At 35.6% G+C, this 26,089-nt stretch overlaps 1 pseudogene; it reads right to left on the bottom strand.

The window, feature by feature from the left end:
* Positions 1-23,022: 23,022 nt before the first annotated feature.
* On the bottom strand, positions 23,023-25,625 carry LOC143640235 (uncharacterized protein CXorf38 pseudogene; annotated as a pseudogene).
* Between the last annotated feature and the right edge of the window lie 464 nt (positions 25,626-26,089).

Here is a 26,089-nt window from a genome sequence, read left to right as displayed (position 1 = left end):
GAAATCGAAACAAACAAACAAAAAAAACATTGAAAAAAATTGATAAAACTAAAAGTTGGTTCTTTGAAAAAATAAATAAGATCGACAGACCCTTAGCCATGCCAATGAAGAGAAGAAGAGAGAGAACTCAAATTACTAACATACGAGATGAAAAAGGCAATATCACAATGGACACTACAGAAATACAGAAGATAAGTAGGAATTATTTTGAAACCGTATATTCCAATAAAATAAAAGATAGTGAAGACATCGATAAATGTCTTAAGTCATATGATTTTCCAAGATTGACTCAGGAAGATACACACAATTTAAACAGACCAATAACAAAGGAGGAAATAGAAGAAGCCATCATAAGACTACCAACCAAGAAAATCCCTGAACTGGATGAATATACAGTGGAGTTTTACAAAACCTTTAAAGAAGAATTAATACCAATACTTTTCAAGTTATTTCAAGAAATAGAAAAAGAAGGAGCTCTTCCAAATTTATTCTATGAGGCTACATCACCCTGATCCCAAAACCAGAAAAAGACACTTCAAAAAAAGAAAACTAAAGACCAATATCGCTAATGAACTTGGATGCAAAAATCCTCAATAAAATCCAGGCAAATCGAATACAAAAGCATATCAAAAAAATTGTGCACCATAATCAAGTAGAATTCATCCCTGGAATGCAAGGCTGGTTCAATATACGGAAATCAGTAAATGTTATTCACCACATCAATAGACTTAAAGATAAGAACCACATGATCATCTCGATAGATGCAAAAAAAGCATTTGACAAAGTACAGCATCCCTTTATGTTCAAAACACTAGAAAAACTAGGGATAACAGGAAGTTACCTCAACATTTTAAAAGCTATATATGCTAAGCCTCAGGCTAGCATCATCCTGAATGGAGAAAAACTGAAGTCATTCCCTCTAAAAACTGGAACAAGACAGGGATGCCCTCTCTCACCACTTCTATTCAATTTAGTTCTAGAAATACTAGCCAGAGCAATTAGACAGACAAAAGAAATTAAAGGCATAAAAATAGGAAAAGAAGAACTTAAATTACAACTATTTGTGAATGATATGATACTATATCTAACAGACCAAAAGAGTCTACAAAGAAACTACTAGAGCTAATAAATGAATTCAGCAAAGTGGCAGGATATAAAATCAACACGCATAAATCAAAGGCATTCCTGTATATCAGTGACAGATCTTCTGAAATGGAAACGAGGACAACCACCCCATTCACAATATCCCCCCCAAAATAAAATACTTTGGAATCAACCTAACAAAAGAGGTGAAAGATTAATATAATGAAAACTACAGAACCCTAAAGAGAGAAATAGAAGAAGACCTTAGATGATGGAAAACTATACCCTGTTCATGGATAGGAAGAACTAACATCATCAAAATGGCGATATTACCCAAAGTTCTCTATAGGTTTAATGCAATGCCAATCAAAATTCCAATGGTATTTCTTGTAGAAATAGATAAAGCAATCATGAAATTCATATGGAAAAACAAAAGACATAGAATAGCAAAAGCAATTCTAAGCAGGAAGTGTGAATCAGGCGGTATAGCGATACCAGATTTCAAACTATATTACAGAGCAATAGTAACAAAAACAACATGGAACTGGTACCAAAACAGGCGGGTGGACCAATGGTACAGAATAGAGGACACAGAGACCAATCCACAAAACTATAACTTTCTTATATTCGATAAAGGGGCTAAAAGCATGCAATGGAGGAAAAGAAAAGATAGCATCTTCAACAAATGGTGTCGGGAAAACTGGAAATCCATATGCAAAAAAATTAAACTGAATCCCTTTCTCTCGCCATGCACAAAATTTAACTCAAAATTGATCAATGAGCTTGATATCAAATCACAGACTCTGCGCCTGATAGAAGAAAAAGTTGGCTTTGATCTACATATTGTGGGGTCAGGCCCCAAATTCCTTAATAGGACACCCATAGCACAAGAGTTAATAACTAGAATCAACAAATGGGACTTACTCAAACTAAAAAGTTTTTTCTCAGCAAGAGAAACAATAAGAGATGTAAATAGGGAGCCTACATCCTGGGAACAAATTTTTACTCCTCACACTTCAGATAGAGCCCTAACATCCAGAGTATACAAAGAACTCAAAAAAATTAAAAAATAAGATAACAAATATCCCAATCAACAAATGGGCCAAGGACCTGAACAGACACTTCTCAGAGGAGGGCATACAATCAATCAACAAGTACATGAAAAAATTCTCACCATCTCTAGCAGTCAGGGAAATGCAAATCAAAACCACCCTAAGATACCATCTCAATCCAGTTATATTAGCAGCTATTATGAAGTCAAACAAAAAGTGCTGGCGAGGATGTGGGAAAGGGGTACTCTTGTACATTGCTGGTGGGACGGCAAATTGGTGCAGCCAATTTGGAAAGCAGTATGGATATTTCTGGGAAAGCTGGGAATGGATCCACCATTTGACCCAGCTATTGCCCTTCTCAGACTATTCCCTGAAGACCTTAAAAGAGCGTACTACAGGGATACTGCCACATCAATGTTCACAGCAGCACAATTCACAATAACTAGGCTGTGGAACGAACCCAGATGCCCTTCAATAGATGAATGGATAAAACAATGTGGCATTTATACACAATGAAGTATTACGCAGCACTAAAAAATGACAAAATCTTGGAATTTGGAGGGAAATGGATGGCATTAGAGCAGATTATGCTAAGTGAAGCTACCTTATCCCTAAAAAACAAATGCCAAATGTCTTCTTTGATATAATGAGAGCAACTAAGAACAGAGCAGGGAGGAAGAGCTACAGGAAAAGATTAAAATTAAACAGAGACATGAGGTGGGAGGGAAAGGGAGAGAAAAGGGAAATTGCATGGAAATGGAAGGAGACCCTCACTATTATACAAAATTACATATAAGAGGTTTTGAGGAGAAAGGGGGGAAAAAAACAAGGGAGCGAACTAAATTACAGCAGATGGGATACAGAGAGAAGATGGGAGGGTAGGGGAGGGGGGATAGTAGAGGATAGGAAAGGTAGCAGAATACAACAGTTACTAATATGGCATTATGTAAAAATGTGGATGTGTAACCGATGTGATTCTGCAATCTGTATTTGGGGTAAAAATGGGAGTTCATAACCCACTTGAATCTAAAGTATGAAATATGATATGTCAAGAGCTTTCTAATGTTTTGAACAACCAATTAAGAAAGAAGTTCTTGCCTGACAAACCTGGTGTGTGATACTAAGGCACTGAGGGACCCCGAGGTTAGCAGATATGTTATGTCCCTGTAAACACAATGGGAAAAGATAGCTGAGGGGATGTTGGGATAAGATGGAATAGAATGTATTCATCAAACCTGTAGCAGCAACATAATTATTATTTTGATTGATGGGAGAGTAATTTTCCTAATTTTGTGTATAAGAGAGTTAATGGGTAGAGCCATGGCATCAAGGCTCCAATAGCCTTTCCAAGTTTAGTAACAGGACATATTGGACACTGGGGATCACCCTTGAAGATTATATTTTATTTACATTACACAATATCAATTGTTTTAACTGGGACAACTGGACAATGATGTGCATTTTCTCAGGTTGATTTATATATGCCAAAATCATAACCATAATTTAATTCTAATTTATTACTTATATGGTCAAAGTGTTCATTACATACATTAGGAAAAAATGTATGCTGACTATGGGTAATTGGGTAAGGCAATGATTAATTCTAATTATTAACATGCAAGATACTTATTCTCTATTTTATGCTTCGGTAATTTTCTCTAAGATAATAGGTGCTACATTTTTTTTAATTTAGTGTGATCCCTATATATAGCTATTCTACTCAAGTCTCAGTTATTGGCTAAAAGCATGAATGTTTCCAATTGGTGCATTTCAACAGATGGTGCAGTTGTTCAGAGCCCGTGTTTCAGAGGCTCAAAAGTCAATCAGTTCCCTTTCTTATTTAATTAGTTATTTGTAACTGGATACAATACCTTTATTTAATTTATTTATTTCTATGTGGTTCTAAGGATCAAACCCAGGGCCTCACACATGCTAGGCAAGTGCTGTACACGTAGCAACCACCCAGCCCCTCCCTTTCTTTTCTTTTTTTTTTGTTCTTTCTTTCTTTCTTTTTTTAGTGCAATAATTCTTTTAATGAAAATTAGATTTCCAGTAGTGTTTAATTGTAGGTTACTATTTTCATTTTTATTTTCTTCCTTTTGTATTCAGGTTTCTCTCCGTCTCCCTCTTTCTTCCTCTTTCACATTTCCTTCTTATGATTCAGGATCATTGACACTGCTCACATTTACAAGTATCTTCCTCCATGACACCTCACCTCATAGTTAGTGACCTTTTGCATTATCAGGGCTGAATTAACCTCAGGCCATATCATAGGATGCTATGAATTTTTTTTCTTATGATATTGAGGATCAAGAACTTTTTCTTGTCAGAAATACAGGACTTTGGAAGAGTACTATTGAGCAACCTGCTTTTAGGACTGCTTGAATCAAGACATTCAAAGTAATGTGAAAATATGTCCAGCTGAGACAAGACCTAGGACCTTTGCAAGGAGGGTCCCCTGCCCTAAATGTCAAATATGAATTCTGCCTTAGAAAAGTTAAATCTATAGTGGAGGCTCAGTGGAACTTGTCAGATGCAGGAGGAAATGGTGCAGCTTGTAGGGAGGTTCTGACTAAAGCAACAATACAGTACAGAGAGTTCATGGCCATCTACAGTCCAAAATACAGGTGTTGCAGTCTCCAGAGACAGAGTGTACTTCCACTCAGAATTTGGTCTGGACATGAAAACTGGTGATGCCACCTACTTACAAGAGGGTGAGGAAGTAGGCTTTCTAGAGAGAGCAAGGAAGGTTTCAAGCTACTGCAAATTGCATTAAGGGAAGGATAAGGAGAATTAGGGTTTACATGGTGTCTTGGGCTGGGATTGGGATTAACTTTTTCATCTGTGCCTTGAATTTCCTACTTGTATCAAGGGATGGAGAAGGCTGGTTTCCTCATGGACTCATCCAGATGTGGGTCAGAAAGGGAAGAGTAAGAGATGGGGCTTGAAACCATAAACATGGAAACGCAGTCAAACAGGAGAAAATGGAGTCAGACTCCACCCTTCACTGTCACAAATGCTTGCTATACACAAAGCAAATGGAGGAGCCATATGAAAAAGCACTGGTGATAGTGAAAAGAGCATGCATCCAAGTGTCACAAATGAGAAATGGATATTAAAGTGTAGAATATTCTCTCAGTAGAATAAAACACAGCTGTGGAAACAATTATACTACATATCTTCCCAAGAAAGTGAACAAATCCTAATAAATATTAATCCTAATATTGCTGAGTAAAAAATGATCCAGATGACATTCATTATTATAATTTTTGTCATTCAAGAACAAATGAAACAATGTTTTACATACACAAATTTGTTATGAGGAAAAATACATTGGTTAATTCATGAATTCTAGAGTAACAGTCTTTCATTAATTATGCTATTTTGTATTATGATATTAGTATAATATATGTATTTTAAATATGATGATAAAGAATGTTAATATTTCTGTTACAATATTATTCATATTATAATGCTTTAGTTTAGCTTTTTTTTTGGTGCTGGGTATGAAACTCAGGGGTTTCCTCATGCCAGGCAAGGGCTCTACTACTGAGCTAACCCCCAATTATATTTTAAATAAATATTAAAATCTAGTAAAATACTACATTGGCCAATACTTCCCTCAAAATAAAATAGATAAGAATCATATCAGGTAAAAACTGTACCACTAATTACTGGGAGTAATGTGGTCAACACAAAATATCTGCTCAATCAAAGGGAAATCTAAATAGTTCTAATATGGTTAATAAAAGTCTAATTAAGCTAAGGATTTCTAATAAAAAGAAAACAGGTTTTTATAGGTTCAGTTTCTGATTTTAAGTACCAGAGGCAAGATCAAAAATAGTCTGCAGTGCCAACCTGGCCATCTCTACTGGTCCCCAGCCTCAGGGCCCTGTTTTCTGTACAGTCCTACCAGGTCATTTACCAGAAACATTTGCATGATATTAATGTTTATATTTACAGAAAGAATAGCACAGCTTAAAACCACTCAATATCATTGTCTTCCCTGTCATGGTCCTGCTTGATGGCGAGAAGTTGGATTTTTCCATGTCCCATAGTGAAGCAAATGCTTGGGTCAGAATCCCTAAAGCCACACCATGGAGACAAGTGGGCAGCTCTTCCTGTCTTGGTACTCACCCATGCAAACCAGCAGAGAGAAAAAAAACAGAGGTGCAAATAACAATGAAATACCCACAGCCTGACTTTAATTTACATTCTCAGAGTATAATTTATCACACAAAGAGAAAAGGATGATGTAACGCCAGCTATATACAAAGGTGAGAAGAGAGTTTAAAGCCTCCTGAGAATGGAATTGTTTTTCAATGTCTGGTTTTATCGAGGTTTATTTATCCAATAAAAATAATGCCATGAGAACATCTTTTGTTTTTGTAATTATAACTCTGCCTTCTCCCATTGTGGAAAGTTTTTTTCTACTGAATGAATATGTTGTAAATATTTTTAGATACTAAAGTGGAACACAAGCTTAGAGTAAATAACATGTCCTTTTATGTTCTATTAATTTGTTAATAGGAAAGAAAATTTTTCTCTGATGATATTTGGACTAAAAATAAATAGTAAATTTAATATACAATAATACTGATTATGTAACTATTGTGTTTTATATTTGTACAATCACCTGAAAAGCCACAATGACACTTAAAACTCTCCTATTGACTTATTTCAACAGATGTTGATTTACATTCTGGAATATGCTTACTGTATTCATAATATGCCTTGTATAATCAAACACCAGGATTAGACTGACTTTGTCAGAAGAATTTATGGTAACTTCAAATCTTGCTTCTTTGTTCCATATTTTCCCCTCCTCTCATCTGTTCTGGTGGCTCAGCTTTGTGATACCTTGCCTGGACTGTCTAATGTGGGAGAAGCCAGCAGCTAGCATTAAACAGCAATTGTGGAGCCTTAGTGGGGAGGTGGGGTGCAGAGACTAGGGCAGTTAATTCTCCTGGTCGTGAAAGGTTCAGCAGTGTCCAAGAAGGAACAAGGATGTCTGCATGTGGGGATGGACCCACTGAAACTTACCACAGCAGGTTCCTTGCATGTTGTTTGAACCTGGCCTGAGTCAGGTGAAGGGAGGTACCAGGATGGATGGTGACATCTTCTGCAATCTGGCCTAGAAGAACTCGCATCAAAAATTAGCAGATTCATATAAAATATAACAAAATGTTGTCACATTTCCTGCACCTTTAAGTCTCAGAATAGAGATCAACATATGAAATACAGCGCATAATAGTTTAAATTATGAGTTCCAGCATTATTTCTACACTACGTGTGTGTGCTTCAATTTTCTCACATGTAAGTTTCTCTCTGCTTCATCTCAATCATCATTGCCATCATCATAGCCTCTGAATTATGATCACCAGATTTGGAGCCATACTTAAAATCTTTTTTAAAATATTTGGATTTTCAACTACACATTCTATTCTCCCCATGCATGGTCCTTGGATTCCTACCCCAACTAGTCCACCTGTGGGGAAGCTGGATCTAAGACTTAGTAACTGTTCTTCAGCAAATCTTCCCCCCTTCCTCAAGTTAAACATCATCATGTAAAGTAGAATTTCTTTCTTTAATGTGCTATAAACTTCTGATCTTTTCTCCCTCCAGAGATTTGCCTCCCCAGACTCAACCCTACCTGACACTGTAACCCATGGTGCTGTGGAAATAAAGACCAACATGGTGAAAATTCATTTGGGACTTGATACAGCATGGGATTCAGTCACCAGAACTTGCATTTGAGGGAGACTCAAGGGCAGCCAGTGGTGTGAAAGAGTTTCATTGTGTAGTTAAGGGAAGGCTCTGCTGAACCTTGATGAAGACTGTTGGCTAAGGGAAGCTGTAGATACTTAACTAGAATCTTCTCTGTTTGGTTACAGGTACATATTTGGCCTTCTCTTGTTGGTCTTACATTGGAAGTAGGGGCAAAATGTAGGGAAATTGAAGTCCTGATCATTTGAAGCCAACTGTTACAGAAGTGACTACTTGGCCTCACGATTTGTTGCTAGAGTTAAAAGTCTGACCTAAAAATAAAAAGTCTGACCTCTCCAAATCTGACCTTCAGCAGGCGGCTTCCCAGCGTTGGTTATCTTAAGAGGGGGCTATTTGCTATGCAGGTGGCTGCAGGCTGTGGGTGAGAGTTATGTTTTAACAAGTGGTCTGGTCATTGTCTGCCTATGTATTAATTCAATGTTTCCATGATTCTCCATTCCTCTGGTTTCCTTCACCAGCTGCTCTGACAAGGGTATTCCTGACTATCTTTACTCTGAATGCTGAAAAATTCTGTGGGTAATTCCTAGGTGTTGGACTTCCTTCATTTGTCACTGAATGCACCATTTACTTGATCTTCAAAAACCCTGTAGCTTTCAGTAGAGTTTAATATCTTAGTGCCCCACAATCTTGTACATGCAAACAATACCCGATTTTAGTTCCACAGCTCTGGCTTTGCCTAGAGCTCCAGAGTTGTATATGCACCTTCTGGTTGTCTATCAGGTAATTTTTAAACTTGTCCTCCAAGGTACTTCTTTCAGTATTTAAATCTCAGAGAACCTATGACCCTTGGTATTTTCATTAGTTATGAAACATCAGTGATTTTGGAAGCAATGTGGAAGTTGCAAGGGAATTCCCCATGTCCTGCACATGTCCCTGAAAAGCCAGTGAGCCTTAACAAACCCATTATGCCTCTATGGTCCACCTGCTGCTCCCTGATCAGAGCATAGCTTGGTTCTAGGGCCACATTTATCATGAGCTTTGAAGGTGGAGAAAAAGATCACTCAGGTTTAGAATAGAGCTGGGAATGGAGATAAAGTTGGTTCGACATCAAGAAAATCATATTTTATGGTATATCTTTAAGTAGGCACACATGTGAAAATGCTTATTTTAGGCAAAACTAAGGTGATGCCATTTTTGAAGGAATCTGATTTAAATATATACAGTCTCAGTATATTCTAAAAATATTTTTCTATAAAAATAAGCCTCTAGGGGGGTAGAGAGAGAAGAGGGGAGGGCAGAGGGGAGGGGGGATGGTAGAGGATAGGAAAGGCAGCAGAATACAACAGACACTAGTATGGCAATATGTAAATCAATGGATGTGTAACTGATGTGATTCTGCAAACTGTATACGGGGTAAAAATGGGAGTTCATATCCCACTTGAATCAAAGTGTAAAATATGATATATCAAGAACTATGTAATGTTTTGAACAACCAACAATAAAAATTAATTAAAAAAAATAAGCCTCTAGGATGAGATTATCTCTAAGTAATGGTTGTTTCTGAACATAGAAGAGAAACATGCACACAGCAGCTCTTAAGCAGGCTGATTCTCCTCTGGGGTTCGTTTCCTTACTCTGATTTTGACTTTTCAAATTCAAGTTGGTAACTGAAAGCACAGTTCAAATTTCATAAGTCTTTCTATATCTTTATGTCATCACTGCATTTTTCCTAATTGTACCCCAAATGTCACCTAGTTTGTATCTAGAATAGTTATGAAACACATACTTTATGTCAGTTGTTTCCACTGGACTGGATTCAGGATTATTATCTTATTCATCTGTGGACCTGGCACATTTGTGTCAAAACATTTAATTAGAATCCATTCCTTAAAATGGAATCATAAACAGTCCTTGCTAATCTAAAATTTATTTTCACAAGTCTACAATTACTACATGAGTCTGAGACAAAAAATTATTTAGAAGTAAAAATTTTAAAAGTACCTTTATGTTATCCATCTCTTTGCTCATAATAGTGGAGTAGATCCTTGACAACAGGTCACGTGATTTATTCATTATTTTTGATAGTGGAATGATGCCAAAATCCAGCAAACAAAGCACTGCAGTGCAAACTGATTGCAAATGAAACAGTCCTTTCAAAGGAGAAGGATTAGGCCTCTTAGTGAAGGAGGGGCTAAGGCAGGGGAGGAGGAGAAGCAATGATGGGGCAGTGGTAGCCCTGCACAGGCAGCCTCCTGGGAGAAAAGGAGCAGACAGCGGTAGTCATTCTACCCACAGCAGTGGAAACAGCCTGGGCTGGGGGTGAATGTTCAGCATTCTGAAACAGAGATCCATAAGTTCTGAGTTTCCAGGACACTTCTTCTCAATTTCAGCTGAGTGTTCTGTTATTAGAGGGACAAAGAAAGTTGGGCTTGCCTCTGGAATGTTATATCCTGAAAATGTAATGCTATAAAGCAAACACAAGCCTCTATATTTTTATATATTTTTATATTTTTAACACAGAAGCACTGAAGTTAGAGAAAGGACAGAAGCTCTGATGACTGAAAAAAGGCACCAGTTTTCTGGAATGCATTTCAGGTGGCCCTAACTTCCCATAAATAATATGGTCTATTGAATGCTCACATTTGGTTTTTTCAAGGTATAGTTTTCTAAAATTAAACTCATGACTTCATGCCATGAGTTTGATTTAACTATAAGCAGGATTTAGCTTCTTAGTGGAGTTAAATCAAATTATTTCACCACATCACCTCCCTGTATACCAAAGAGGACAGTTTCCTGGACATGGTGCTTATTTTATTCCCCAAGGCATTTGGCTAATTCAGTGAGCTTCCTTGTCTTCCCTGACTGCTATGATTCTGCAAACTTTGTCTTCAGTGGACATGGTGGTTTTTCTGAGTGTTGGACTTGCTTTTGCACAGCAGCTTCACCTTCACCATCAGAGCATCTGGGGCTGAGAGAGGCTGTGGCATTCCTTAAGGCATTTCACAGTATGCTTGAAGGATTTACTGCTTCCCTCACAGACACCTTAATGTGTGTCCTTTTAACATGCTAAAGAAATGACAGGCTCTAGATAAAAATATTCTGAGTGAGTTCTAGGTCCCTGGACAGCATGGGAAAGAGTAACAGAGGGTGCTTGGAACTGCAGTCTTGCTCTTCACGCTTCTTAGCTGGGCTGCTTTCAATTGTGCCTACAACACAAAGAATGAACAGAATTAGTTATCTGATCCAATTATGTGTGACTTATGAATTCAATGTCTTTTTTAAAGCAAAGAAGACAACTAGGAAAGTTTCATTGAAAAACTACCCTTTAACAAGGTTTCTTTGGGAATTGAAACTCAGAAAAAAAGTGGTACTCATCAGCTTGATAGATAATAGACTTGAGAGGTGGGAACTTGAGGCTAAAGGGAAAATTCTATAAACAGCATCTCCTGTGCTCACCCCCACATGCTTTCTGTTAAAAAGCAATTTACCTGTAGTTATTTCTGGCTTAAGTCAGTAGGATATGTTAAAGTCTGGGGCAAACAACTTGTTACCTGCTGGAGAAATGTAGGCCCAAAGAGAAGTTTCTCCTTGACAAAAAGTGAACATAAGATACCCTGGAAATGTGGTTACAACCTTTACATATGCCAAATTCCAAAGTCAGAGAGATATGATAAGTGGAACCAGTCAAAGTGGATAAAAGTGACCAGATTTGCCTTGAATTGATTAGGATATTAAATCTCCCTTTCATGAGGTAAGACCATGCAGAGTGGGGACTTGAAAAATCTGATGCCATCAAGAAGTGAACCTAGCAGGATTCTCTGCAAACTTTCCTGGGAACCCCAATAACAGTGGATGGTAAGAGGTATATACTGTCTCTGTCCTCTCTGAGAAGACCCTCTCTCTCCCTTGAGAGTGTCCCCTTCTTTCCTTTTCCTTTTTCTTAGCCCTTCTAATAAACTCATGCCTCTACTCTCAGTGACATATCTGAAATATTTTATATGATCATAAGAACAGGAACCTAGGATAGAAACCTGGTTGCATTAGTTTCACAGTGGACCCTTGGTCTGTAACAACCTAATATTTTTACTTTTTTAAAAATTTCCATGGTTCTGGTATCTAATTTAGGGTCTCCTGCAAGCTGATAAGTCTCTCTACCACTGAGCCACACCACAGCCTACATTTTTTAACGTAAATTTTACTTCTAATAGAGTTGTTGAATTGTAATTGACAGGGAATATACTACATATTTTACAAGTGTATAATTTGATAAGTTTTAAAATAAATGGAATTATGTGGTTAGCCAAATCAAGGAAAATGCTAGTATCCCTGCTGTTTGGATGTGGCCCTCTTTCCCACATAAGAAAAAAGCAAACAATGTAAAAAGGAAAAATGAATTCTATGCAGTTGATAAAATTGGGTAAAGCAACTAGATTGTTTCTCTCCTGTTTCCACAGAAGCTGTTACAATTTATAGAAACTAAAGGCTGATGATTCATGTGTAGGCTGAGCAGGGCTATATTTAGCCAACCCCTTGGTGCCTGGCCAGAATAGGGCTTAGGTAGTTTTCTAGTCTTCATTCTCAGCAAGAACAAGTTTTCAGGAAGTTGCTATTAAATTTAAATGGGCTCTGGTTCAGAACCATACAGTATGCATTATTATTTTAGTCAGATTTCCTTCATCCTTAATCATTATTTTCTGATTTATCCATTTCTTGCACTTAACTCTAATGAATGTTTTTTATTGGGGAGTTACTTTAATTCACAGTTGTTTACAATTTTGCTTATTTCCAGTTCAGGTTTATTTCCAATAAACTCTTACAACCATCACTCCTTTAAATATTGGTTGTTCTAGTAGGTTTGTAGTTGTATCCATTGTGAATTTTGTTTGCTTTTTACTCCTGAATATGAGACCAAGCACCCTTTCAATGTTAATTTGCATTTTCATTTATTTTCATCTGTGAAGTGTTTATTCAAATCCCTTGCAGTTTTTTAAAATGTTAGGTTGTTTAATTACTATTATTGGATTCTGAGAGTTCTTCATACATAATTTTATTATTGTCAAGAATTTTCTCCAGTATATGACTACTGTTTTTATTCTCTTAATCATAAATGCTTCTGCCAAAGAGCAGAATCATTAATTTTGGTAAATTACAGTTTATGGAATTACTTTTTTATGTTTTATGATCTTTGAGTCTTATATAAGAAATATTTACTTAATTCAAGATCACCAAAACAATTTTCATGTTTCTTCTAGAAATAATATTGTTTTAGCTTTAATATTTAAACTTATGATTTATTTTGAGCCAATTTCTCTAAGAAGTTTGAAGTATGAGTCGAATTTTGAACTATTGTTTGTTTCTTTGATTGGTTGGTTGACTTTTTGCCTTTTTTTCAATACAAACCACATTGTTCCAGTACTCCTAATAGTATTTTTAGCACAATTTCTTCTCTGAATGCATTATGATGAAATGCATTTACCTTTTAATTAGCTTCAAAATTTAAGAGTATAATCTTCCAATATATTTTTCTTCAGTAATTTTAAGTGTTCTCAATCTTTTTTTTCTATGTGATTTATAGAATCAGCTTGAAATTTTGTACCAGTGTGCTGTGTTTTGATTGAGATTGATTGAACATATAGTGTAAACAGAAGACAGCTGACATCTTAAAAATATTGAATGTTTTACCCATCATGGTTTATTTTTATATTTATTTATATATTTAATTTTCCTCAGTCATGTGTTGCAATTTTCAATGCACAGTTCTTGCATGTGTTTTGTAAAAGTTAGTGCTACACATTTTATATTTTTGATGCATTCTTGAATAACATCATTTTTATTCCTATTTATGAATGTTCACTACTACCATATTGCAAAATTTATTGTTATATGTATATTGATCTTGAATCTTGTAACATTGCTAAATGCACTTATTACTTCTAGATGTTTTTAAAAGACTTAATCTGCAGCCCTGCAGTTGTAGCTTAGTGGTAGAATGCTTGCCTAGCACATTTAAGGCACTGGGTTTGATTCTCAACACCATATAGAAATAAATAAATAAAATAAAGATATAAAAATACAATAACAAAAAAAATATTCAATCTGATTTTTATATAAATGATCATGTCTTCTGTAAATAAAATAAATTTATTTTCTTTCTTTCCTATTTGTATGCTTTGTAGTGTTTTCTTCCCCTGTTCACTGAGTGCATTGAGAGAACCTTTAGTAGCAAAATGAATAGAAATAGAATTTATATGACCCTTTTTTTTCCTGAAAATATGGTTAAGTAGTAAGTCTTTTGCCACAAAGTACTATGTTTTTTGATTATATTTTTAATAGATACTCTGTGTCAGGTTGAGGAACTTTTCTTCAATTCCTAGTTTGCTAAAACTTTTAAACAGAAATGGATATGAATTATAAGGAAATTTTTTTTTCATTTATTGAGGTGATTTTATGAACATATGTATATTACATATATGTATAATTTGAGATTATTAATATGGGAAATTATGTTGATAAGTTTTGGAATGTTAAATCAGCATTATATCTCTATGTAAATCTTTGTAATAATAATTAAACTTTTCATATATTCTTGAATTTTCTTTGGCAAGTTTTGCTTAGAATTTTTGCATTCACAGTCAGTAGGGGACTGGGGTTGTGGCTCAGTGGTAGACTGCCTGGCATGTGTGAGGCACTGGGTATTATTCTCATCACAACATATAAATAATTAAATAAAATAAAGGTTCATTGACAACTACAACTAAAAAATAAATATTGTTTTTAAAAAAGATCATGGAATGCAAGACTCATTAGGGAATCTCATTTTGTTCTATTCTTCTCTTGTAATGCCCTTTCCTGATTTTGTTCAAAATGATAGTGATATTGGCTTATTAAATGAGTTGAAAAACAGTACCTCTTCTTCAGCTTTCTTTAGAATTTTGTGTAGAATTGCATTACATTTTCCTTTAATAATTGGGATTTAATATTGCTGCAACTTGGAATTGTCTTCCTATTGGTTAGAATGTTTTTTAACTACAGTTTCAATTTCTTTTATATATACATGAATATTGATGAATCTATTTCTTCTTGAGTGAGCTTTTGTTGTTTATAACTTTTAAAGAATTTATTCATTTTGTCATAGTTGTCAAGTGTATTGGGATACAGTAAGTCATAATATTTTCTAGCTCTTCTTTTTTAACTTTTTCTTTTTTAGGGGAGGAGGAGTTTGGTGCTGGATATTGAACCCAAAGGCGCTTAATTACTGAGTCACATCCCTATCCCTTTTCATTTTTTAATTTCAAAACAGGGTCTTACTAAGTTGCTTAAAGCTTCATTGAGTTACAGAGGTTGACCTCAAACTTGCCATTCCCCTGTCTCAGTCTCCTGAGCTGCTGGGATTACAAGCATGTGCTTGACTTTTCTTTTAATATCTGTAGAATATTTAGTGATAAAATGTTTCTCATTCCTAATATTTGTGTCAATTCTTAAATTTCCATGTCATCCTTCTAGAGATTTATCAATATTCCTATATATCTTCAAGAGCTAAATTTGTCTTTATTGATTTCTCCCATTTTTAGAAGTGTTTTATTTAAATTATTTCTATGCTGATATTTTTTTTTCTTTAACTTCATTCATTTCTGGTTTGTTTTCATCTTCTGCTGTTTTAAGGTGGAAACTGAGAACTCTGCTCAGAGCACTTCTTTGCTGACTGGTGCACATGGTCCTATAAACATTTATTGAGCACCTCACAATTTTTGACACCATGTGTTTTCCTGATTTGAAAACACTTTCGAATTTCTTTATTAATTTTGTTTTTTCTTATGAATTATTTTTATGTATGTTATTTACTTCAATTATTTGCATATTTTCTAGTAATCTTTTTGATACAGATTTAAAAAGAATCAGTAGACAATTTTCATTACAGCTTTATAAATACAAATTAGTTGGACAGATAATACATGCAATGACATTTATCCACATGTACCCACCCCTCTACTACCTCACATTCTTTCCCCTGTGATTTCCATATTTCATTAGTGTGGCATATTTGCTGCAGTTAATGACCCCAAATTGACACTACATTATTAGCTGTACTCTATAACTGATATTGTTCCACTCTGAGTTACACAGTTATGTGGGTTTTGACAAATGTATAATGATATATATCTACCATAACAGTTTTCAGTAGAATAGATTCACCACCCTAAAAGCCCCTGTGTTTCACCTATTCATCCTTCCCTCATCTCCTCCTACGTCCCTGGAAACCATTAATTTTCTAACTCTCTGTACAGATTTACCTTTTCCAAAATGTCATATTTGGAACTTTCAAGTATACAGCAAATTCAGATAACTATCTTTTATTTACCAGTATACATTTATGATCCATCCATGTTTATCTGACAAATAAGTCTCTCATTCTGCAATTTGATAATCTTGAAGGTACTTAGAAAGGTGTTTTACCTGTAGAAATCAGAGCAAACCCCCTTCCCAAGGGTGCAACAGCCTAGAAATCCATTCTTAATTTTCATCCCTTTACCACATAGGTATTTCCAATTTTAGAAATAATGGCTGAGATTTAAATGTAGAGAAATGTTGCTGGGCTGCAGGAACCTCAGAAGCTGACCAGACATTTAAAAAATTTAAAGTTAGTAAAGTTTTATGACGTATATATTGAGGTGTATAAGCCATAGCCATATCCCCCCTTTTTATTTTTAGTATATATATATATTTTTAACATACAATTTGTCCTTTCTATAATAGCTTGACCCTGATTATTATAAGGTATGCCAAATGTATGTGTAATGTCATAATTTTATAAAAATGAATGTAATTTTTGTGAGGTATATGTAGGTGCATTGTCAGTTTCAAGTTTTTAAGGAATTCCCAAGATAGCAAAACAAGATAATAAATGAGAAATGATTGTATCAGCTTTTTTTAAAGATAAACTGTGGCCCATAGAAAATGAGTCTGAGTGTCAATAGTATGATGTACATATCTTAGTTGTCCAAATGACTGAATTATAACAACATCTATTTGTTAAAGGGAATTAGGATGGAGTCCCCGTGGATTAACACCAGGAGGACAGTAAGGAATATTAAAAGGAGCACATGATGAACAGTTAGCTACAATTTTACGTGCTTGTTTTTAAGTTATTTTGTATTTTTTATAAAGTCCTTTAGTGTTTGTATGATGTAAAGCATGTTCTAGATGAGCCTTTTGTAAGGGGAATAATAGTTGATCAATATTTTGATTTTTTTTTTTATTTAATGGTCCTGGCAGTGTAGAATGTGCTCTAATATGAGTAAAATATACAGAAATTTGGCCTACTATTTTCGTTGTTATTTTTACATGTAGTCAGATATGACATAGAGTCTTATCTTAGGTAAGTAGGGCTCTTTATAAATTTTAAGTAAAATGTTGTAATTTTAAAGTTTATTTTTGTTTTTATTAAATAATAGATTACAAATTTTATAAGTAATTGTTTAAGTTTATTTGAGTAAAAACTAACACAATATGATAACACATATAAAACATGAAATAAAGAAAGGCTGAAAGCTTTTAGCATTTATAGAAAAATGTTTTTGTGTTTTTAACCTGTATGTAGATAAGGCTCTCATTAACTTAAAAAATACATTTAAATTGTACCTCAGTGTAAAAAGTAACATAAAACTTTACATATCTTATTGATAATAGGCCCAGTTTTAGAACATTAAATGATATAAATAAATCTCCAATATGTTATTTTTATAAGCCTAAAATTACCATGTAACCTTTTGGAGAACACCAGTTTGATATAATTTTTTTGAAGCTTTTATGTTAATGACTTATATACCTGGAAAATATAAACACATTTAATATACAAAGAAGAGTAATAGTACCATAATTACTATTTTTTATATTAATTAAGTTTAGCTCTTAAAGAAATAAAAGAATATTGTAAAATAACAGTTGTTGTTTAACCATAGTTGTATAATCCTTAATTTTTTTAAGATTATTTGTTCAAAAATTTACATATATACCCAACATACACAGACCATCTTTATCACTTACTTAAAACTATATAGCCAACATACATAGACCTTTTTTTTATCACTTGTTTAAATTTTTTTTATTTATTTACTTTCAGAAACATATTTTTTATTAAATCTATATCTAGAACCTTTTAATGTTTTCTTTTTTGTTAACCCTTTTTTTATTTACACTTTGAAATAATCTTTGTAAATTTTTGAATTTAGGCAAATTATTCCATTTCAATGAGTGATATTTTGTTATTTGTAGTACACAATTAATCACATTTGTTTACCATATTATGAAAATATAGTGTCTAAATATTAGGGATGATAAAGCAAACATTTATTTATTTATTTATTTATATTATTTACCAACTTAAAAAAATCATTAATAATGTTATCTAATGTAATTTAAGGAGTTAAAAGCATTTAATGATATATTTAACATTTAGCATATTAACCTTGTAAATTAATCATATATTTAATAAAAGTACTTATAAACAAATAATATTATGTTTAATTAATTTACTTATTTTATCAAAACATTAGACAAGTATAATGAACAGTGTTAGCCATTTTTTTTTGTTGTTGAAGAAAAGTCCTAGAACCAAAGTACATCAGTCATTTACATGTTAAAGACATCTTATTTTTATCTGTTTACCCAATTTAAATTGAACCACTTAAATCAGTGAATTAAAAATATTTGGATCCATGTTTTTAAAAAATTTTTATGAGTGCTCTTTACATATATATCAATCTTTATATCATGTACATGATATATGGACATATGCACAGACATACAACATATAATACAAATGTGCACACATAACACAATAAAGGCCTTGTAGCTATTTTAGGTGAAATTTCCATTGTAATGTTTAAATATTCCACAGTTGATCAAAAATAGAACTGATCAGAATAACATTAACTTAGGTCTGTAGGATCAAAATAATGAGCTCAAAAAATACAGAATCTAGGAAAAAGCTAGAGTCCTAGAAAAAATGACCAGCCTTTAATTAGAAAGTATCATAAAATTTATTTATTTATTTATTTTTTTTACAATTCCTTTTAAAATGACCTTTTTTTTTTTAACAATTGAAACAAGTTTTTGATTTATTGGGTTTAAGGGCTCTAGCCATGGCTGCTGCAAAAACAGAAACTTTGATGTTTAATTCCTCCCACTCCAGTACAAGTTTTTACATATTTATTTAATGAGGCGTTTTTGACCTTTTAATGGCCCCAAAATATGCTTACATTTAGGATTTGCACTTTCAAATGGTAATGTTTCCAATAATACCTTTGTTATTTGATCTTGACCCATTGCCCTAATTACAAAAGTACTCGGTCTTGCAAGAAAATTAGTGTAAGGTTTAGTAGCCCCTTGTATAGTTTTAGTAAAGGAAGGTTGTGCCTGACCAGTGGGTATCATACATCTCTAAGCTTTTAAGAAAACCTGTCAAACTTGTTGAAGATCTGGATCTGTATATTCAGCCTGTCTCTAAAGGCAAGGTAATTACCCTCCTCCATTAACTTATCCACCATAGGTCCCCGGGGATTTTGAAGGTTTTGTTGCCTAGTTATAGGAAACAAATATGGAGGATCCATAAAAAAAACAGGAGGAGCTGTAAGATCATGATCATCATGTATCATAGTAAAAGAAAATGAAAAACGTTGTTGTTTTCTACTCACATCAACTCTATACTCTGTCATTGGAAAGAAAGAAGCATTAGAAGGAGTAGTAGGTTTAAGAGAAGACCTTTGTTTATTTTTAATTTTATTTTATCCACAAAGGCCGCCATAATTTTTTTTTTTAATATTGGAGTCACTATCTGAACTTTTTAAATCTTTCTTATCACCCAGATCTGATTTAGGAGAGTCATCTATAGTATCACAAATATCTTTCTTGGGTTCTGTTTTGTTAACCTTATCAGATTTTGATGTATAAACTTGTCTTTTACAAAGAAAGCCCTTTTCATTATTTTTTTTAATAATTGCAATGCCTGAGTAATAGCGCTACACAATGTCCAAATCTTCAAAGAAATAACATTTCCAGCCTGATGTTGTTTATGGAGCTCTTTTTGAACAAATTTTTATTTCCCTAAATTTAACTGGATTTTAGTTTGATACTGGAACCACTGATAATGACATTCTATAATTTTATAGAACTCTTTGAGTCTCTTATGAGATGTTTTTACACCTATGAAATATAACAATCCTTGTAGTAACTTCACATATTGTTCCTTTAAGGACTGAGAGTTTTCCATGTTAGTTCTGAAAGTCCCCCCTAAAGTCTCTCTTAACTTGGGGCGATATCTTTCGATATTTTGTTAGTTTTGAAAGTCCCCCTAAAGTCTCTTTCAACCTGGGGTGATACCTTTTGATATTTGTTAATTCTGAAAGTCCCCCTAAAGTTTCTTTCAACCCGGGGTGATACCTTTTGATATTTTGTTAATCCCAAAAGTCCCCCTTTTATTTTCTTAACCCGGGGTGCTTACCCTTTCGGTGCTGGATCCTGCCGACTACGCCAAATGTTGCAGTAATTTACTTGCAGGTCAGCATGGGAAAAGAAAGAAGAAGCAGAGCAAGCTAAGCAGCAGCAGAAAAAAAGTCCTTTATTGTGTACAAGCAATCTTTTTATAGTATTGTGAACAAAGAAGGCAGCCTTCCAACATCAATAAATCAGGTTTTTCAGCTAATTAAAGATAGCACACAGAAGTTTTACTTTCTAATCAGAAGTGACCGGCTTCTCATGGCTAATCTACTCTTGGCCTGGAGTATGCTAAGCTCTGCTCTTTGTTAGAACAGATAAAAAATTTTTTCTCAGCGCCCTCCAAGCCCACTTGGCAGAACATCCTGTTTGTAGGCAAGTCCTCCCATTGACAGCAGACACCTTGTTTTCAAGCATGTCTGCTGTTACCTTATCTAAACCTTGAAGGAGCCTCTTGTTTGCGAGCAGGCACTCCCAAGGACAGCAGACACCTTGTTTTCAAGCATGTCTGCTGTTACCTATCTATACCTTGACAAAATATCCCATTTGCAGGCAGACTCCATCAAGGACAGTAATAGTAATGCAGTCACCTCTGATTCTCTAGAAATGTCTTCCAGATCATTCCATATTATGGAACTGCAGTGCCATCTATTTCTTCCTAATGGGTGCATACTATGCTGCAGAATTGATGCACTAGACTTTCTTTAACTGGTTCTCTTTCTAAATATCGCTGGTTAACAATGCTACTGTGCATTCTTTTGTGTGTATCCTGGGCCCATCTCTGCCAAAGAGCTATACTCAGATTGATATCTTTGTATATGTTACATTTGCCTTAAAGCCCTCTCTGGACATGTCTTCCTTTCTGTTTAAAAGTTATTGATATAAAGTTTTCTGAACAATAACTTTGATTTTTCAGAGCTGACAAATCCAATGAGATGAGAGCTAGTATGTCATTATCTATACTTTATAAATCCTTATATGTGCATCTACTTCAGTGTATCTAACAGAGTTGACATTTAATAAGTGCTTTTTGGATAAATGGGGAAAATTTAAGTAGGCAATTCAACTAGAAAATTTAACAGGTACAAAATGGAACAGTTCACATCCCAAAGTTCCTAGAGTTAGAAATAAGGACTTAAACTCCTTACTGAATCAACAAGATTCCATTTGATTCCACATTGTTTATCTCAGAGCTAGAAGCTAGGAGATATTTCATTAAAGTTCATTAATTTGGTAAAGTTGCAGAATGAAATTCTGTCTTCATCACTGAAAGATTCTCAAGGAACTCCATGAAATGAAGGAAAAAAGAAAACACTACTCTAAAAACTGCACAGCAATTGGGAATACTAAAGCATGAAGTTTTAGGAATATTTGCATTCACCCAACAATTATTTAAATGCATTTTAATGTAAACATATATGTCAAATATACTCCCTCCCTCCACCCATTCTTTACAAATTACAACCTTGATACAAAGCTGAATTGTCAAAGGAGCATGGTCACATTTGCTCAAGCTTGGTATGGTGCACTACTTCCAAGCAAAATTCTGGGAACATGGGTTCAGAGTTGATCTGATCCAGTTTAGTACCACTGGCCTTGCAAATGACCATATGGAGGGTAAGGTGAAAGTGAGGCCTACCCAATAGACAACTGAATACAATGGTACAGTGCTTGTGTGATTCAGGAACAAATAGGATGAAGTCAGGAGTGGGAAATTTGGGGTGGGAGTAAGTACAAATGAATTTGTGAATCTGTTGAAAGGAAATGCTATCTTAATTTTATAAGAATGTTGAAATTTCATTCTTAAATTTTATAATTAAGGACCAAGCTTAATTAACAATATGACATTTATAATTATAAATACTCAAAGGCCAATAGATGAATATACAGCCAAATTAATACCCACTGGGCAATGAGGGCCAGGCCCTGCACCCAACATTAGATATATAACTACACAAATATAACCATTGCTGCCACAGAGTTTACTTCCCATAAGTACATCACAAACAAGCTGCCAACTGAGCCTTCCCCTTGATTCCCCTGACATGGGCCTGGGCCCTCCCACTACATTGATCAGTAAAGTCACTCACTGTTATCCAATCCTACACTGACCACCATGGCTTTCCTTTGGCCTCCAACCTCAGTCTGTTCAAACTCCTTAGTAACAATTCAGTTCTGAATTAAGTTGGCGAAAAATAGCCTTCAAGGCAGTTTTTCCTCTTGCCTTCTTCCAAAATGGGAAAGTTTCTATCTCAACCTTTATTTGGCCCACCCGTGGCCATCTCCATGAGTGACACTGTCAGTCAGCAAGCAGGGGGATATGACACATCTGCCAGGGGACAGAGCACTCTGTGTGAGCTCTTGACAAAAGCCTGGCCTTTACCATGATAAACAGATACAGGCAAGGACCAGAAAAGAATCTCAACTTTGAAATAGTAAAAAATCCCTGGATGTTAACAGCAATGGCAGAAGAGTATCTAATATTTTTAGACTGGTATGTATTACACAACTGGTATGTATTACACAACCCCAAATTTGTGAATACACACACACACACACACACACACACACACACACGTATATATATTTCTTTTGCACAGAAAGGATGCCTGAGCTGGAAGCCATGCTGACTTTCACAATACCTGCCTGCATTTGTTGAAGGCCAACCTCAGTCCTTCTTTCCAGGTGTTTGTCCCCCAGGTTCTTTGGAATCTCTTTTTTGATCCTGTGCATGGAGGCTGTCAAGCTTCTGCATATCTTCTCTAAGATCCAAGATTCTTTGTAAGATCTTCACTGTTTCTCCAAAATTCCTTCACCACTTCCAGTCAATTTGAGATCGCTTCAGACAACACCTCTTGTTTTTATGCTTGAAGATAAATCTCTTGAAGTTGTTCCTTTAGTAATCCATTGTGGTTTCATTTACTTGGCTTGCACTCAGGTAACTGCCACAGCCCGGCTTGCTTGGCAAAATAGCAGGGGATGGGGGGGGGGGGGAGTGAAGATCAACTTGTGAAGATTGATGCAATGGGGCAATGGGAGCCACTTCATTAAGGGACAGAGAGGTATATATACATAACTATATACACAGCTTAACTTAATTAACATAAACTAGATATAACAGTCAACCATTAAGGAATCATCATCTTAATGATTACACACAGCTTAACTTAATTGACATAATATAGACACAGCAGTCAGTCATAGAGGAATCTATCATCCTAATGGCTCACTGGCTTTACTTCACAAACCACTCCCTCTGGCAAAGTGCCAGGCGCCATCTTGACTTGTTTACGGACCTTAACATCTCCCCCTTTTGTTTAATTTAAATAACAAGTATGTGGCTTAGGTACTGTGCCTGTTTTAGGTTGTCCAATACTACATACGGTCCTTAACTGTCATTGGGTGGTCTGATCTCAAATCGTGAGTCTTCTTAGTTTGGTACCATTATAATTGGATCTTACCCATCTTTGACTACTGGCCCAACACATTCAGCCACACTTGTGGATAACAATCATAGTGGTTTTTACACAAACACTATAAATAATCTGCCACAAGCAGAAGTGGAGGATACAAAATGCCAGGATACCAAGCCAATTGATGGCTCCAAGTAAGAAGTCCTTTGAAAAATTGTACCACAGATGACACCATCAGCAAAGATACCGGGTACTACCACAATTTGTTGCATCAACAGATAGTTCACAATGCATATAAGTAACACATTGTCCAGGTAAATTACAGTCCAGGTAAGTTCACAGTGCAGGTAAATTCACAGTCCAGGTAAGTTGAATCACAGTCCAGGTAAGTTGAATCACAGTCCAGGTAAGTTCAATCACAGTCCAGGAAAGTTCAATCACAGTCCAGGTAAGTTCTGCAGGCAGCTAGCTTTTGATGATCTGAAGTCTTGTCTGGTTCTCAACAACACTGGAAATTCTTCCACCCTCATCCTCACTGGCACTTGGCATCCCCTGCCAGTCCCAGATGGCCCGGGGAGTGTCCTGGACTCAAACTGCCAAAGGGCACAGGGAGCAAAATCTTGCAAGACTGTGCCTCCAGGTCAGGTCTGGATTTGGGCTCCCAGCAGTGGCGTCCCACTACCCAGGCTGGGGTGGGGAAGGGCCGGTTGCTGCTGCTGCTTGAAAAGTCCTTGCTGCACTGTGTCTGGCTCGCACATGCAGCAGCCTCTGTGCCTCTTCTCGCATCCTCTGGTAACAAAAAGTATTTAGTAGTAGCTTTTTGTTGCAATCTTTTCCTTGGTAATCCTTCCTCCCCTGAACTTTCTTCTTCTTTCTGACTAGAGTTCCTGGGCTTTTATCAACACATGCCCTAACTGTTCTCGGTTCCACTGGGGTGCCTCTTTCCCTTATCAATTTACCTATAACCCCTTCCATATTTTCATCACAAAGACAATACACTGAGACAAAACAAGACACAAATATACTGCATCTATCTTCTCCATCTTCTTAAAATGGCCATATTTCCTCTCGCCCTGTCTGCTTAGGGACGAGCAGATTTGCTCCCGTCCTATCTAGGGACAGGCAGTTTTTCCTCATGACTCACCCCTGAGTGTCCTGAGGCTCCCCTTATGGACCACCATCTGCTGCAGCCCAGCTGGCTGGGCAAAATAGCTGGGGGGTGAGTGACGGTCAACTTTTGAAGATTGAAGCAGTAGGAGCCAATTTATTATGGGACAGAGAAGTATATATACATAACTGAATACACAGCTTAACTTAATTAACATAAACTAGATACAGCAGTCAACCAATAAGGAATAGTCTTCTTAATGATTACATACAGCTTAACTTATTTGACATAATATAGACACAGCAGTCAGTCATTAAGGAATCTATCATCCTAAAGGCTCACTGGCGTTACTTCACAAACCACTCCCTCGGGCAAAGTGCCAGGCGCCATCTTGACTTGTTTATGGACCCTAACAGGTAACTTCTGGCTTCACATTTATACACATCTTGCTGATCTTAGAGATGTGAACAGCCCAGTCAGATGTCAACTGTTCTATTCTATACTGCCATACCACAATCTTTGGGATATTCTTAAATTCATTCAAAAATTTTGGATCTTTATCTGAAAGTCTGGGAACCAAGTAGATAATATTTTCCTCTCTAAAAAGTGCATGATCTCATTGTGACATTTAATCAACTTTGTGACTTTCTTTCAATCAACCAAAAAGCAATCACAGGAGTTGATAAACTTTTAAAGAGCAGCTTCATCTTATTCCTCATGTTCTGCTTTGTCTGTTAGTCCTTGGGGCATGCAGGCTTTGGCTATTCCCAAATATCCATGAGCCAATGGCCACATCATCAGTTTCCACAGTGCATGTCTCTTTTTCTGTTGTGGTGTCTCAAATCTCCTGTTTCCACTCTATGAACACTTGACACTATGGCTGAAACTGATGGGCACAAGGACGGCAACATGAGTGCCACACAGCAGGTGGTGCTGGGGCCCAGGTCAGGGTCCAGGGCCAGTAGGCTGCAGTGGAAGGACAGTATCTTACAGTGGACTGAGCCTTTCAGGCAGCCGTGCAGCAGCAGTAGGCAGTATCCTGCTTTCACCCAGTTCTTATACCCTGAGCAAGTCCCTTATTATAAATTTCAAAATACCTGAAAGTGAGTTTAAAATGTTTTACCACAAAAATATAATAGATCAGCAAAGGACTAAGTAGATACATTAATGAACTTGACATTTTAAAAATTCCAAATTGTGTGTGTGTGTGTGTG

The sequence above is a fragment of the Callospermophilus lateralis genome, unplaced genomic scaffold, assembly GCF_048772815.1.
Source record: "Callospermophilus lateralis isolate mCalLat2 unplaced genomic scaffold, mCalLat2.hap1 Scaffold_139, whole genome shotgun sequence".
In the NCBI taxonomy this organism is placed as follows: domain Eukaryota; kingdom Metazoa; phylum Chordata; class Mammalia; order Rodentia; family Sciuridae; genus Callospermophilus; species Callospermophilus lateralis.
The sequence above is the reverse complement of the archived record's forward strand: the minus strand, read 5'-3'. Positions and strand labels throughout refer to the sequence as shown.